The sequence below is a fragment of the Triturus cristatus genome, chromosome 1_1 (assembly GCF_964204655.1).
Source record: "Triturus cristatus chromosome 1_1, aTriCri1.1, whole genome shotgun sequence".
Classification (NCBI taxonomy): domain Eukaryota; kingdom Metazoa; phylum Chordata; class Amphibia; order Caudata; family Salamandridae; genus Triturus; species Triturus cristatus.
Genome location: NC_140579.1, coordinates 775,360,105 through 775,375,751, shown reverse-complemented (window position 1 = coordinate 775,375,751; position 15,647 = coordinate 775,360,105). Strand labels below are relative to the sequence as shown.

The window sequence follows — 15,647 nt, the reverse complement described above, 5'->3', positions numbered from 1 at the left end:
GTAATATCGCTCTATGCAAATGATGCCTTGTTTTATCTGAGGGCACCGACGGAGGCGCTTCCGGTCTTGCTCCACCACCTAGACCGTTTCGGGGAGGCGTCGGGTCTGAGAATTAACCGCAGTAAATCCCTTATATTCCCGCTATCGGGCTTTGATGCAACGCCCTGCGAGGACCTGCCGGAGCTGGGGTTGTGCTGGGAACGGGTGAGTTTCCGGTATTTGGGTATTCAGGTGGCCGCCACGGAGCCGTTGGCGCTCGCACAGAATATGGATCGGGTACTGGCCTCGCTTCGGCAGTCTGTGACGTTTTGGAATGCTCTGCCGCTTTCCCTAATGGGACGCCTGGCTGTGGCTAAGATGGTAATGCTGCCACGAACTTTGTACGTCCTTCAGAATACCCTATGCCCTCTCCCTCCGAGGGTCTTCCGGACCCTCAATTCACTGCTCACCTCCTTGCTTTGGGCGGGGGGGCGTAGCAGAGTGGCCCTCAGGACGGTCGTGCGCACCTACGAGGAAGGGGGATTAGAAGCCCCACGCTTTGATTTATACTATTATGCAGCGCAGCTTCTCCCGGCAGCCAGATGGTTTGCAGACATGGAAGGGTGGGAGACGCAACTGTTGGCGGGCAGAGCCACGGTGAGGGACCTCCAGTTGGCTTTGATGCGGGGGTCGGGGGCAGACCAGGCGTTGCCCTACGTGGTGACACTTACTCATTTTAATTTCATGCACCGCACCTACCTAACTCCACGGGCTCTGAGTCTATTTGGCACGGGCAGAGGGGACAACTGCCCACAGTGTGGCGCCGCGGGTGCGGGATTTATACACCTGGCCTGAGACTGCCCGCTGGTTGGGAGGTTCTGGCTGGGAGTGGTGGGGTCGCATTGTGGCCGCCACGGGTATCCGAATCCAACAGACACCCCTACACTGCCTGTTAGCCCTGGTTCCCAAGCCGCGGAAACGGAAATTATCCTATAAATTGCTGCAGTTAATGCTGGTTTTGGCGAGGCGTAGGGCCGCGATAACCTGGATGGGACGGAGGGCCCCGGAGCTTAATAGGTGGCTCCGGGATGTGAGGGAATGGACGCTGGCGGAAGAAACACATATGCAGTGCTCTAGACGGGACGACAAATTGCAGGAGGACCTTCTGGCGTGGAGAGTCCTGTGTATGGAAGGGTTGGCGGACGAGGGGCGCTCGCCAGGGAGTGAGTCGGAGGGTACGAGTGGAGAGTTGTATTCCCCGCTGGCTTCTGAGGGGGAGGGAGACGGAGAGGTAGGCGAGATTGCACCTGTACGGCACTGAGCGGGGCGGGACCGGATGCCCTCACGTTATGGCCTGTGACCTGTCTCACTCTTTGGTCCTACATATGACTATATTTGCTGCTTCAAACTGTATGTACTGCTTATCTCTGATGTCGGGGGGAGGGGGGGTTGAAATGTACTTGTTTGTTTTCAAAACGAAAAAAAAGTTTAAAAAAAAAAAAAAAACTCCCTGGCGCGCCTTTGTCTGGCGAAATGAATGTTTCAGTAGGTTTTTCTGGCGCCCCAGTTAGGAACCCGATTTCTAGTCCTATGTCTCTTTCTGTTGGACCTTGCGAGCTAAAAGCACCTCTCATCCTAACAGGTTGTGGTGAGAATTTGTTAGGATTAGATTTGCTAAAAAGAGCGCATTCCACGCTGTATTGTTCTCCCTCAGGAGTACAACTTACATTAGGTAAGAAAGTGATTTCCCCAATGTATTTGTCTAAAAATGCAATGCCACCTGAATTGTCATCCCTTCCGGATGTCCTTTGGGCTACTGGTCCCAATGATGTGGGTCTCTTGGAAATACCGCCATATGTGGTAAACTTTAAAGGCCAATGTCAGATTGCCACGTATTCCCCAGTATAAGATCTCCAATGAAGGTCAGAAAGCGTTGTTAGAAATTGTCAGCGATTTGATTAAAAGGGTGTGATTGAAGAGACCAGAGGCAACGTTTGCAATAGTCCGGTTTTACCTGTCTTAAAACGAACGGACCCTTCACAGCCACCTGTTTACAGATTTGTGATTGATCTTAGAGAGGTTAATAAGATTGTTGTGCCACAGTTTCCAGTTGTCCCTGATATAACTGCCTTGTTAACCATGATTCCAGCCTCCGCTGCATGGTTCTCAGTGATCGATTTAAAGAATGCCTTCTTTAGCATCCCAATTGCAGAGGAGAGCAGAGACATTTTTGGCTTTAGTTTAGGAGGTCGCAGCTTCCGCTTTAAACGCGCTCCCCAGGGCTACTGTGAGTGTCCATCAATATACAGTCAGGCTTTAAAAGCGCAGCTTGATGCACTGGTTTTACCCAGTGGCGCTATCCTTATTCAGTACGTTGACGATTTGCTAATTGCCGCGGATACTGAAAAGATTTGCAAAGACGCTACCTTGTCATTGTTGCGTCATTTGTCTGCCTCCCATCACAAAGTGTCTCTCTCAAAGCTGCAATATTGTCGACAAGAAGTGACCTACTTAGGTCATCTCTTATCGAAGGAGGGAAGGAAACTGACCCCAGAACGAATTCAAGCCATTGCACAGTTGAGTGTGCCAAGAACACAGAGAGAAGTGCGTGTTTTCTTGGGCATTACTTCATACTGTAGGCATTGGATTCCTAATTTTTCCTTGTTGGCAAAACCTTTGTTAGCATTAACATGCAAAGACACACCGAATCCTGTCCCATGGTCTGAAGAGTGTCAAAAGTTTTTTGGAATTGCGTAATGCATTATGTTCAGCTCCTGTGTTGGGTACCCCTGACTACAGCAAGCCTTTTACATTGTATGTTCACGAGAAAGATGGTTGCGCGTTATCCGTGTTAACACAGCCTTTTGGCGACAGACCGCGTCCATGCGCATATTTTTCATCAACCTTGGATCCTGTAGCGAGGGCATTGCCAAGTTGTCTGAGAGCCACAGCTGCCGCAGCTATGTCTATTCGACAGTCTGCTGGCCTAGTAATGGATCATACATTGTTATGGTTCCACATGCTGTGGACACATTGTTAAACAGGACCAAGACGCAGCACTTAACTAGTGCGCGATTATCTGGATATGAGCTGACACTGTTAGCTAATCACATACACATAAAGAGATGCAACACGTTGAATCCAGCTACATTATTACCAATTCCAGCAGACCTAGATGAGATTGAGCAACATGATTGTCTGTTCAGAACAGAAGAAGAGACGAAAGGGAGAGTAGATCTCAAAGATACTCCCCTGACTGAGTGTGATGGTACCTTATGGGTGGATGGGTCGTGTTTCAAGCTCCCGAATGGTGATACGACTGCTGCATATGCTATCACTACTTTGCACACGATTGTGGAAACTGCACGTGTGCCACAAAATTCGGCTCAAGCAGCAGAATTGATTGCCCTTACGAGAGCATGCGTGTTGTCTGAAGGAATGAAAGTGAATATATATACGGATAGCCAGTACGCCTTTGGCGTGGCCCACAGTTTTGGGCGATTATGGAAGGAACGTGGGTTCCTGACTTCGCATGGAGCTAAGATTCAGAATGGCAAGTTGGTGAATGATCTCCTTGAGTCACTGACCCTACCGTTGCAAGTTGCGATTATGAAATGCAGTGCGCACAAGAAAATCACTGATGATGTTGGTCGTGGTAATGCGCTTGCTGATGCAGTCGCGAAAGAAACAGCAAAAGATGTGAAGACTCGAATGTATGTCGCAGGCCCTGCAAGATGGGTTGGAGATGTTGGAATGTTTGAAAACACCATAGAAAGTGTAAAGTCCCTTCAAGCTGAAGCCACAGAGAAAGAGTTGAGCAAGTGGAGAGAAAGAATGGGTAAGTTGGATGAGAATGGTTGTTGGGTTGATTTGTCAGAACATAGGCGATGGTTGTTACCTGATGCATATGTGCTTCCAGTAGTTACTATGGCACATGGAATGGCACATATCAGTATGAAAGGAATTTGTAAGTTGTTGGCTCCAGTATGGCAGAATGCTGGAATTCCCAAGTGTGCAGAGAATGTGGTCAAGAATTGTATGGTATGCTTGAAGTACAACCCTGGTAGGGGAACCCCAACTCCAGCTGGTCATTTTGCGCCTCCATCATATCCATTTGAAGTTTTGCAGCTAGATTTTATTCACATGGAAAGGTGCAACAACCTGAAATATGTATTGGTGGTTATTTGCGCTTTTTCAAAATGGATAGAGGCCTATCCCCTAAAAGATAATACTGCTCTATCCACAGCCAAAGCCCTTGGGAAAGAATTTTTCCCCAGGTTTGGAATGCCAAGAATGGTGTGGAGTGATAATGGAAGTGAGTTTGTGGGTAAGGTGATGAAGAATGTGTGTGAGGGACTAGGTGTAAAGCAAAAGTTCCACGCTGCAAATCACCCCCAATCAGCTGGATTAGTAGAGCGCTACAACGGCGCTCTAAAACTTAAATTGGCCAAAATCCAGGCGAGCACCAGTCTTAAATGGCCTGACGCTCTGCCTTTAGCACTCCTATCCACAAGAATGACCGTGCACTCACGAGTGGGACTTAGTCCTTATGAGGTAGTTTTTGGCCGCCCGGCCAATGTATGGGGTGTGCCAAGACCTACAAAATTCAGTGAAATAGAGCATCCAGTACTGCTTGATTACTTGTATGATTTGACGGTTAAACTGCGTGTTTTATACCAACAGGTGCATGATACTCTCCCCCCAGCCTCTGAGGCTCCAGGACACCCTATCGACCCTGGCACGTGGGTCTTGGTGAAAAGAGCAACGATGAGCCTCGTTGGATCGGCCCTCACCTCGTACTACTGTCTACAAGATCAGCTGTTCGAGTAAAGGGGAAGAAGAACTGGATCCACGGCGCCCACGTGAAAAGAATCCCTTTGCCTCTGCCGTATGACCAGTGGGTCCATGAGGGTATCGCAGACTCTGAAACAGACACTGTACCTCGTTTTGTGCCGTGTAGTGATGCACGCATAAAAGGCACAACTTCAGCACAACAGAGTGACGATATTTTGCAAGAAGCTGTGCCACCGTCAATTCGATTGGACACCACAGAGCCTGAACTCTTGTTTCAAGATCAAACAGTACCTGGCCGTCTCCACTACAATCTGAGACCAAGGCCTATGGACAAATAAATATTCTTTTCCTCACCTTTTTGTTTTTGATACCATAGCTCTCCCATCTGAAGGACTTTCTTGATTTTTGTTTTTCGAACCACCATTCGGGTTCAGCCGCAGGGTCGCGGTGCCAAGACTTTGGGATACAGGCCGAAGACGTTAGGTCAACGGTTCTGGTTGGTCTAGGGCGTTCCCTGGACTGACAGGCGTACTCCTTAGCAGAAGAAACTCACCCGCCGCGAGCGGCACGATTAGAGGATGGAGTTTTTTAAGATGGAGAGACCCGCTGAGGAAGTGAACTTTAAAGCAAGAATATGTAAAATAATGAAAAGCAAACGTTTTGTGTTTTTATGCCTGTTTATACTATGTAGTATGGTAGTGTTTACTGTAGGATTTGTATTCTTCTCCTCTCAAGAGCCCATTGCACCCACTGTACAGCCTATATCTCCTTCTACTGTCTCCTTACACTCTTTTCACCCTCTGCCTGAACATGAACAAGCCAGACGATCAGAGTTTGTAAACAACTCATTTATTCAGCTCCTGCATCAGCACCAACTAGTCAAGAATACAACCAATTGCTGGGTGTGTGGTTTAATGCCACATACCATTAACAAGGGTATTCCTTATCTAGTGCTGCCATTTAGTTACAATGGATCGTCATGGGCATTCCAGACCATGTTTCTCTTTGCCCTAGATGTCTACTCCCCGCGACAACCGCGTTCCATCAGACCTAGCACCAATAATAAAGCCTTAATGAAAGGAGTTGCCGATATGAGCAGAGATATCGACGCATACTCATCTATACCCAAGGAAGAATTGAGAGCTTATGTAGGGTGGAACGCAACGGGGTATAGTATTAGTCTGGGTGAAAGACAGCGAAAAATTTCATCCCCAATCTGGGTCGTACCCCACATAGGTCGGTTCTGTTTGCAAGGTAATGGTCAGAATCCAAGAGCTCAACTGGGAAGAAGTGACTGTACTGAAACGTACACTTTCCCATCACAGTTTTCCCCTGCGTTTTTGGCTGCCAAGGGTACATATTTTGTCTGCAATGACCGAGCATATACATGGTTGCCCCCTGATTTCTCGGGCACATGTTATATTGCAAATCTGCTACCGCCAACATTTACTGCCGCCTCTGACTATCACAAGACCAGAGTTGTGAGAGGTGTGATTAGTAAGGAGGATACTGCCGGTCAGGAAGCGGGAGACTTCTTCTTGGGTTTCTTGCCGTTTTGGGGACCTATGGTTAATAGTAGGAACCTGAGACAGCTGACTCGTGTGGTTGAATACACTGTCAATGTAACGGCTGGTGCCCTTGGTAATTTGACAGCTGAGCTCCAAGCGGATCGCCTCATGACTTTGCAGAACCGCATGGTTCTAGACGTTATACTTGCAGACCGCGGTGGGGTATGTAAGGTTATCCAATCTAGTTGTTGCATTTTCATACCGGATAACGCTCCAACAGTCTATCAAGCTATCTCCAAACTGCATAAAATATCTGAGTCCATACACGTGGATAAAGGCGATTGGTCACTGGTGGGGAGGTTCTGGGAACTGATATCTGCCTGGGGTTGGTAAGTTCTGATGGTCATTGGAATGATCTTAGCCATCCTTTTCCTGTCCTGTCTGTGCATTCAGTGTGCTCCTGCGATATGTGGCCTCTGTGCTACATTATGTGTAAGGAAACCTGTATCGAGGGACGAGCTAAGTAATAGGATGCTGCTACAGCAACATCTCCATGACTTCGTGAATATTGGCCTAGACTCGGATTGAAATGAGTATAGTTATTGCCTATGTAAGGGCAAAAGGAGGGTCTGTCGTACTTTAGAATTTGGGACCGCGTAGGAGGCAGGGCCCTACCCCTGTCTATCCCGGTATTAGTGAACCGCGAATGATTAATGCAGTATGTACAAGTGCTTTGTATAACGTTTTAGCTATGAATGCACTGTGTATACGCTATTATACATCACTACGTGGGTTCCATCTTAGAGCGGTGGCCATCTTATGGTTGCCCTCACATAGGCTACATAGCATGGAGCAAATACAAGCCTTTTAGAGCAAATGTGTTTTTCTTTGACTTCTCTGTGACCTGGGCAGCTTGGCTCCGCTGCCCCAGGTCAGTCCGGTCTCACGAGTTCCCCGTCCTCTGGCCACCTGTGATTAGCATCAGGGCTTGACACACCATAAAGCCTTTACATTAAACACGAGCCTCCAGCTAATCTCTTTCACACCTGACTGTTCCTGCTTCATGGCTTGTTTTCCAAACAGGAGATGCTCATGTTTATTGGGGCCTATCGATATCTGATGTGGGATCTGAGCCTTGCTGGGTAAATAATTGCGGGCTGGCTTAACTGGAATGTGGGATGGTCATCATGACCCTGTTGTCTGCAAGGTAACTACACTTGTAACTACCTGTTTAGTAGTAGAATTTAGCAACTTTAGGTGCTTAGTGGGGTGCCTAGAGCTTTTGGTCCTGGTGTCACTGCACCTGCTGCACCATTGAAATCATGGCCCTGTTGTCTGCAAGGTGACTGCCTGTTTAGGTTTAAATGTTATCAATAATCTGAGTTTAGTGGGGTCCCAGAGCTTTTGGCCCAGGTGCCAACGCACCTCCTGCAGCATTCAAACCAAGCCCCTTTTAACTGCAGGTAACTGCAATTGTGTCTGCCTGTATAGAATGTGTAGAAGTAAAATATAGCAATATTATGTGTTTAGAGGAGTTCTGACAACTTTTGGGCTGGGTGATACTGCACTTGTGGCTGCCTGTTTAGTAGTAAAATATAGCATAGCTCTTGTATATTACATTTATTTTTAAAGTGCAATGTTTATTACAACATTTAGAATTTGATCATAATGATCAAATAGAATAAGTTGAAAAAAACAATCCGATAATGCCTACAAATGGCAAAGAAATGTACTGAGTGTGAGAAGTTGGCCTGGTATATGATGCTCACTAGTTAAAGTGATCACCTTGTACCATGCCAAGCAACCCTTATGGTGTGGTTGTAAGTCAACCTTTTCGGACTAGCTGCCCTAGTGGTAGCGTAGGCTAAGCAGTCTTTGAGGCTAAACTCGTGAAGCGTGTTAAGCCAGCTGTTTTACCAAATGTAACCCCCTTTTATACCAATGAAAGGACACCACACAGATATATATTGGAAATATATATGTATTTATTTCTCAAAGTAACCCCTAGTCTCTTTATGAGCACAGGAGCACAAATCGTCAAACAAGATTACAGTAGAATACACAGAAGTTGCACTTTATATGGATAGGCCCTGGTGGCCGCTCGAACCATATACTAAAATAGTGGTATAAGTACCACGAACAGAAAAGGGAAAAGGCCTAGGGCCTCTAGAATCGCTGGGCCTACAAGGAGCTAACTTCAGTTAGTGACCAGGAGGTCCACGGGTGGCGTGTGCAGAGCAAATAGTCACACGCGTGCTCCCATAGGTTTCAATGGGTGCGTAAAAAGTACAAAGTTACTGCAGAAGGATCTTCCGGATGGACTAGGAACTCAAGATTTGGAACACAGGCACTAGAGATGTAATACTACACTTGGGCACAGGAGTGCCAGCTTTACCTCACCCACAGGAAGCCGGTGCATAGGCCTCGAAGTGCGTCGGGTTTCTTCTATCTGTTCCGTGGAGCCTGTGGACAAAGATGCTGCAGGCGGTCGGTCCGGGAGAGATGCGGTGGATCCAAGAGTGGATCAGAGATGTTGAAGACCTGTAAGCAGAGGGGACAGTGTTCACAGTCACTAGCCAGTGACCAGCGTGGCACCAGGTGGGTACCAGGCAATGTCGGGTGCAAACAGGAAGAAAGGTGTAGCTTGTCTCTGCAGCCACGTGGTCCCTGGAGGTCGACGACGTCCAGGAGTCGGTTCACGAGCTGTCCCACGCAGGCTCTCGCTGTCGGCGGTGTCGGCGACTTGATCAAAGCAAACAAGCCTTGGCAAAAGCAATTGTTGTAGGAGATGAAATAAGCTGATGGTTCTGACCAGCAAGGTCAGAGGGACTGCTCCTTTGGAGGGGAGCAAGGGCCAGTCTGGAGCAATCAGACCAGCGGTGTATTTTGTAAAGTTCGTCGCCAAGATGGCTACTAGCCAGCGGCCAGCAACCGGTTAGGCGCGTCGAGTGGCAAAATGCAGAAGGGCCCCACGCAGATCGTGGAGATGCTGGAGGGCTCACCTTTGGTGCAGATGCTGCTCGAGGGTTGGGCTTCTCAGATCCAAAAGCACAACTTGGAGGGAGCCTCGGTTGTTGCACTTGTCAGCTTGTCGTGGTCGTTTCAAGATGGCTGGCTCCACGTGTCTCGGTGCCTCCACGGGTCTCCTCTTTTCAGGGACTGTGGATCGGGCGGTGAGAGGTCTGGAGGTCCAGGTCTTGTCAGTCTCTGGGCTCGGGCTCCGGCGGGAGGCGGCGGCAAAGCAGACGTTGATTCGCTGGATGGTGCTTGCGTTAGCAAGGTGGTCACTCCCTGACCACAGGGGAGATTTCCTTCAGTCTTCTGTGCAGCAGAATGTCGAAGGTCCCGTCTTCTTCTTAGTTTCAAGTTGATTCCAGGATGTCTGAAGTCTTAGGACACAGCTCCTACCTTTAAGCGGATTCTAGGGGCCGGACTACCTGCTAGGTCCCTCCCTATGGGTGGGACCAGGAAGGGGGGTGGTTACACCCCCAATCCTTTGTCCAGCTCGCCCCAGGCCCGGGACTGGTGTGCCCCAGGACCGGTTTGAACTGGCATATGCACCGAGGCTCCTTGTGAGCCACAGGCATGTCTGGTTTCTTTCAAGCCCTACCTGACCAATACACAAAATCCTGTCTGGGGTGGTGCATGCACCTCCCCTGGCAGGAAACCCTTTGTCCACACCTCCCAAGCTGGAAGGACTACCAGCAGCAGGAGGGCAGACTTGTGTCTGTGGTGGCAGCCTCCATTTTGTGGAGCTGAGGCTATGTCTGATTTTACCCGGGTTTCAGGTACTGTACATGTCGTGTCCCTCTAGAGGGGTGGAATGCTAACCCCGTCGCCAGAATTGGCGAGGGGTTAGTATTCCAATTCGTATGACACCTTACTCGACATGTTTTGATAAAGCCAAACCAAAGATAGCATTTAACCGCGAGGTTCATAATGCACTTAAGAGTATATGGTATGACGATATCTGGAAACAGTAGAAGGAAGTTGTTCCGACCACTGCAGACAGGCTCAGCTCATGCCAGAGCACCATCTCACATGGAACCAAGCACTCTGCCTTCAGGATTGTTAAGGCCTGCCATAGGAGTGACTTATAGGTTAACATGTGTCCCATTTAAGGTTCGGTGTAGGTATACTACACCTAAGTAAGAGGTGATTACACCAACTTACCCCAGCTGAGTGATCAGCCAGTTGTGTCAAATTGTTAGGCCAAGCCTGGGGTGGCATAATACATGCTTCAGCCCCTGGCAGGCCTTGGGTACACCAATGCCCTGGGTACCTAGTGTACACTGGTACAGGGGCTGACAGGGTGATCCAACCAATTGGGTATGTACCTAGGGTACATGGAGTCCATTTTAAAGAGAGAACAGCCAGGCTGAGATCCTGAATAGCAGGATCTCAGGCCAACTAAGTCGAAAAACCAGCTAGACACTAGGCAAAAATTTGGGGGTAACCATAGTCAGATATCCACCTTCCTACACTGAGGCATGAATAAGAAATGCCACAAAAGTTCTAAGTCTAAAGTATCTGCTTTTCAAAAGTAAGTAATAATAAGCATTGACAATGCAATAGGTCTCGCCTTTGATTAAGTTAAAGCCATTTGCTTTGCTAATGGTATTGTATAGCTAAGCAAATGGCTTTAACTTAATAAAAGTCGAGACCTATTGCATTTTTAATGCTTGTTTGTAACGATCCGATAATATCTCCCGGTGAGACATTGTCTATAAACTAACCCTGGGCGTTATACTACACTTCGCCCACGTAGTGTACGTAGCGCTGCCTGCTTCGCAGTTTTCGAAGTAGGCGAAGCAGGCAGCGCTACGCACACGCCAGGGCGAAGCGTAGCTGCCTGCCACCCGCCTCTCGCCCGCCCGCCCTCCTTTTAAAATAATATCATGCATGATAAAATAATTAAATGTAAAGACTTACCTGCAGCGCGGCGTCTCCGGGGCTCCCTCTTCCTCGTTTCTAACTTCTTGTGACAAATGCGCATGCGCGGACGTCCACGCATGCGCATTTCTCGCAAAAAATGTGCATGCGCGGGCGTCCGCGCATGCGCATTTGTCACAAGAAGTTGGAAACGAGGAAGAGGGAGCCCCGGAGACGCCGCGCTGCAGGTAAGTCTTTACATTTAATTATTTTATCATGCATGATATTATTTTAAAAGGAGGGTGGGCGGGAGGCGGGCGGCGCGTAGTGGGGCTACGTGGAGCGCGCGAGTGTGCGTAGATTTGGGCACACTACGCGCTGCTCCACGGAGCCCCACTACGCCCAGGCTTACTATAAACCAGTTTCCCATGGACAAAAATTATATGAAATTGTGTAATGCAAAATTACAACAACCAAAAGATGCAGATTTCACCGACACTATTAAATTTCATCCAGACCTATGTGTGAAGTTCACGCTCAATTAAGCGTGGCCAGTGTAAATAAGGGCGTGGCTTAAAACATGCATGCTAAAAATCTGTGCTTAGCATAGTGTGCCGCCCGCCTTGTATTTTTCGGTTTCTGTCATTGCATCCAGATATATGATACAACAAGTAACATCATACCTACAAGAAGTCTGGACTATTGGCTTTGTCAATGGTTGTTAGTTGCATAAGATAAATAAGCAGCAACTATGGCTTGAATATAATATTGAAAAAACGTCCACTTAAACCCCTGGTGACACCAGGACGATGTTGCAGCTCAAAGTTTCAAAAAGAGAAGGGAAATCCAGAGATAGAAAATGACTCTTTAAAGGAATTCCCTTCCCCCTACAACGCTCACCTGGCATGACGTCATGCCATAACTTCTCCACTAGTAAGAAGTGAGCAGTGTGAGCAGCGCACACCGATGTGCCTACTGTCACCGCCCTCCGGAAAAGAAACGGACCGCCTGTGCCAGGGTACAAAACAGAGCCCGATAGAGACCCGTTTCGAGGCCTCCTTAATAAAAACTGCTGGTGCTCAGATCCAATGAGACCCGGTCCACTTAAAGCCCAGACCCCTATCATGCAATCAAAACAGATAAACTGTGTCATCAAACCTCACCAAGAAAAACAGGCGCAGGAGCAACAGCAACTGCTGGAGAGTTTCCAGACCCGGTCCTGCGCCTGGGGGAATTCGAAAGGTGAGGAATCTATATGGTGGCCTGTTAAAGTATATTAATTAATCAAAGCGTCAGTTCGGTTTGCGGATGACTTGCCAGGGCAGCCACTGTGTTTCACCAACTGCCAGTCACTAAAAGGCACCGGCAAACTTTAAATACACGACAATCAAGGTGAATTAGAAAAGAGTTGGAATATGCGCGCACGTTGCAAAGAACACTAGTCGTTGTCTAGCAGCTTCCCGAATAGGGGCGAGGTTACTGGAGGTTGAATGCATATGCAAATATGCGCGTGCTTTCATATTTCTTTTTCAAATACATGTGTTATTTCATTTTTTAATTTGAGGTTGAAATAAAAACTTGGTATAGATGCTGCACTGTCTTTGTGGGCAGGGATCTCAAGAACTCATGCGTCAAAGACAGCATACGATATAATATGTAATTATTTTCATATTGGCAATTATGAAAGTATTTTAAAAGTGTGGTTCTAAGAATAAGTTCCCTGTAAAATAATTGCAAATCTGCCTCCCTTTGCTCTTCACTTTAAAAACGGGTTGCCACTTGCCAGCTTTACCGGATTTTGGTTTCCACTTATAAAAAGTGTCATTTTCTGCCTGTTGCGGGCACACTGCGCCAAAACCATTGTATGGCGACTTTCATCATTCGTGCGTCAATTGTTTCTGAGACGGAGATGATCGGAGATGCTGCAGCTGAGCTCTGTTGCAAAGAATGATAAAATTCAGCATAGCAAATATGCTGCAATACTGGCATCTAGTGGCTCCCCGGAGTACACACGCTACAGTGTTCATGTAAAAGAGCATTTATTCTTGCTGTGGGTGACAAATTTAAAGGCGACGTAAACCAGCAACGTGCTGGCTTTCAAGGGGGCGGTGCTGGGTTTAGGGCCTCTAGGTTGGGAGGGATGTGTCTCATTCTAACAGAGCTACAAGCTATGCCGGCACGTTCTCGACTGAAGCCTGAGAGAGTGAAGCACTGTGTTATCTAGCAACACCCTAGGTTTATTCCAAGTTAACATAGACGTATTTTCTTTTCGCAACTGCCTTGGAAACGTGTTTTGACATTTAAAGAATGAATAACTTTTTTTTATTATTAAAAAGGGGCCTCTTTATACTCAACGTTTCTGGTAAACAAGAAATTTTTGTTTGATATTAAACGAAATTCCAGGCACAATAACGTGTGTATGCCAAACTACTAAAAAGAGCACTTTACAAGACACAAGTGTTCAGCTCGCGCCTGATCATAACAAGCACGGCCCGTCATTATAGGGCGGACAGAAGCTGTGCATGCGGGGACTGCCTTTACTGGCGGTGAAAAAAAAGTCCCCAGTGTATCACGCCGCCAGTAATGCATCCAATCCCCGCGTGCACATCTTTTGTCTCGTTTGTCTCCCCGCGTGCACGCTGGAATTGTATCGATTCTAAAAGGCCTCTGCATGGCAGGGCAACGCATGCGCTGCTTTCGCCAGGCCGAGACCTGAAAAGCAAGCATCCAGCATAGTTAGAAGCTATCTGAATTTTCCGTGGAGAGAGATCTTATCTTGTCAGTTAATGGGCCATAAAACAGTGCGAACAGCTTTAGTAGATGCAGCGTAAATGCGTGAAGCCAGGGAGAGATAACAAAAAAAAATCCACACAAAAGCGAATGAACACAGTAATTCGGCGTGGGAACTGATAAGGCCCCCTTTTACGATATATTAAATACAAGAGATTGCACAAGTGCTGGAGCAGAGTTTTCTGTTTGAAAATTCGCTGGCTTTTGAAGCTCTGGCATGTCTATTTGTCATATTAATTTTATTAATTACTAGCAATTAATTATTTGTCTTGTGCAAGTGCGTTTATATTAATCAATCCGTTTGTCCTAACAAGAGAGAGTTACACGTGGGTGCGCATAAATGTGCTGTTTAAAAATAACGTGCGTGTTTTCATGTTTAAACGTTGCTATGTGCTGTTTATTTTTGAGCACAAAATGCTTTCCGAATTAATGCTTTTCTATGTTGCAAGTGCTAGATAGATGCATACACATAAGGGTATTAGTGGGGTTAACACTGTTTAATTACTATGCTGTGGTAACGTTGTTTTTGTCTCTTTTAATTAAGATGGTCTATTGAGGCCTATGATGGCCTAGAAAAGATGGCCGATTTGTAAGCCTGGCTGTGATTTATAATATGAAAACTGTGACGAGGGAGACCCCTGCTGGAAATGGTCCTGAAGCTAACTGACCATGGTCCTTGTTTGCTTGTTTGAAAACTTTCCATGAGGACAGCAGCAGTTTTGGAAGATCTCCAAGTGAAATGAAAATGTCCTTGGCAGCCTTGGGAAACAAAGGAGCCTTAGAGAAAAACTCTGAACTGTGGCTCGATTGCCGAGGAGAAGTAGAACTAACAAGATACATTTTTTATTTCTTGGTTCCTGTTCCGTAGTCTTTATTATGTGAACTTTTCCTGAGCGGAGATTTTCAAATGTAGCGATGTTACATCCTTTCCTTCTCGCTCTGCTCAGCAGGTCCGGCGGACATTACAACCTTTTCTATGTTTCCAATGTATCTTTCCATTGTTTTAGACACTATAAGAAATGTTAGCCTAGAGAGGGTTTTTTGCCACTTGCCATTTTGCCTTTGCCGCGTACCGAATTTGCGTTGCTGAGGATCGATGCTGAAGGGACTTCGTCTTGAGAGACATTTACCGAGAGACTTGTCCTGACCCGTTCTGACATTTAGCTAGAATAGGTAACTATGAGAAAATGATTTACTCTGATTGATTTCCTTTGACTAATTTTAATAAAGCAATATAATTTTAAACATGGTGTTGGATATTCTTTCTTGTCAATTATTGGGTTTACATTTTTGATCATTGCTGTATATGTTGTATAGATTATGTTTAAGGACAGTCACAAAAACCAGGTCTTATCGACCTCGATATAGATGCAGGGTGATTAGGAGTTTTCTTTCCACAGGTTTATTGCTGGTAGAGTATATGAGCGTATGTTAGTGTAGTGAAATGGGCCCTAGCGTATGATGTATGCATGTGCGTGTAACTGTGAGATTACTCTATCCGTGGCAGTGGGAATATTATACACACCCTGATCTCTATCACAAGCACAGCACAAGCGCTGTGCAGGCAAAACCTTAAAAGGGGTTTGTTAAGACATTTCTGATTGGGGGTTTCTTTTGCAAAGTTTTGCAAACCCTATTTTCATTGATCACGGTCTGGGGATGTTGATGTATTTAAGAGGCAGTTGTTTGAGCTTATAAGTTTGT

The 15,647-nt window shown here is 46.8% G+C and overlaps 1 long non-coding RNA gene across 3 annotated transcripts in view; it reads left to right on the top strand.

The window, feature by feature from the left end:
* Positions 1–15,073, top strand: part of LOC146871060 (uncharacterized) — a 176,706-nt gene extending 161,633 nt beyond the window's left edge. For all 3 annotated transcript variants that reach the window (XR_014980135.1, XR_014980134.1, XR_014980137.1), the window contains one exon: positions 14,488–15,073. This is a non-coding gene — a long non-coding RNA (uncharacterized LOC146871060). The remainder of the gene's footprint in view (positions 1–14,487) is intronic.
* The last annotated feature ends 574 nt before the right edge of the window (positions 15,074–15,647 follow it).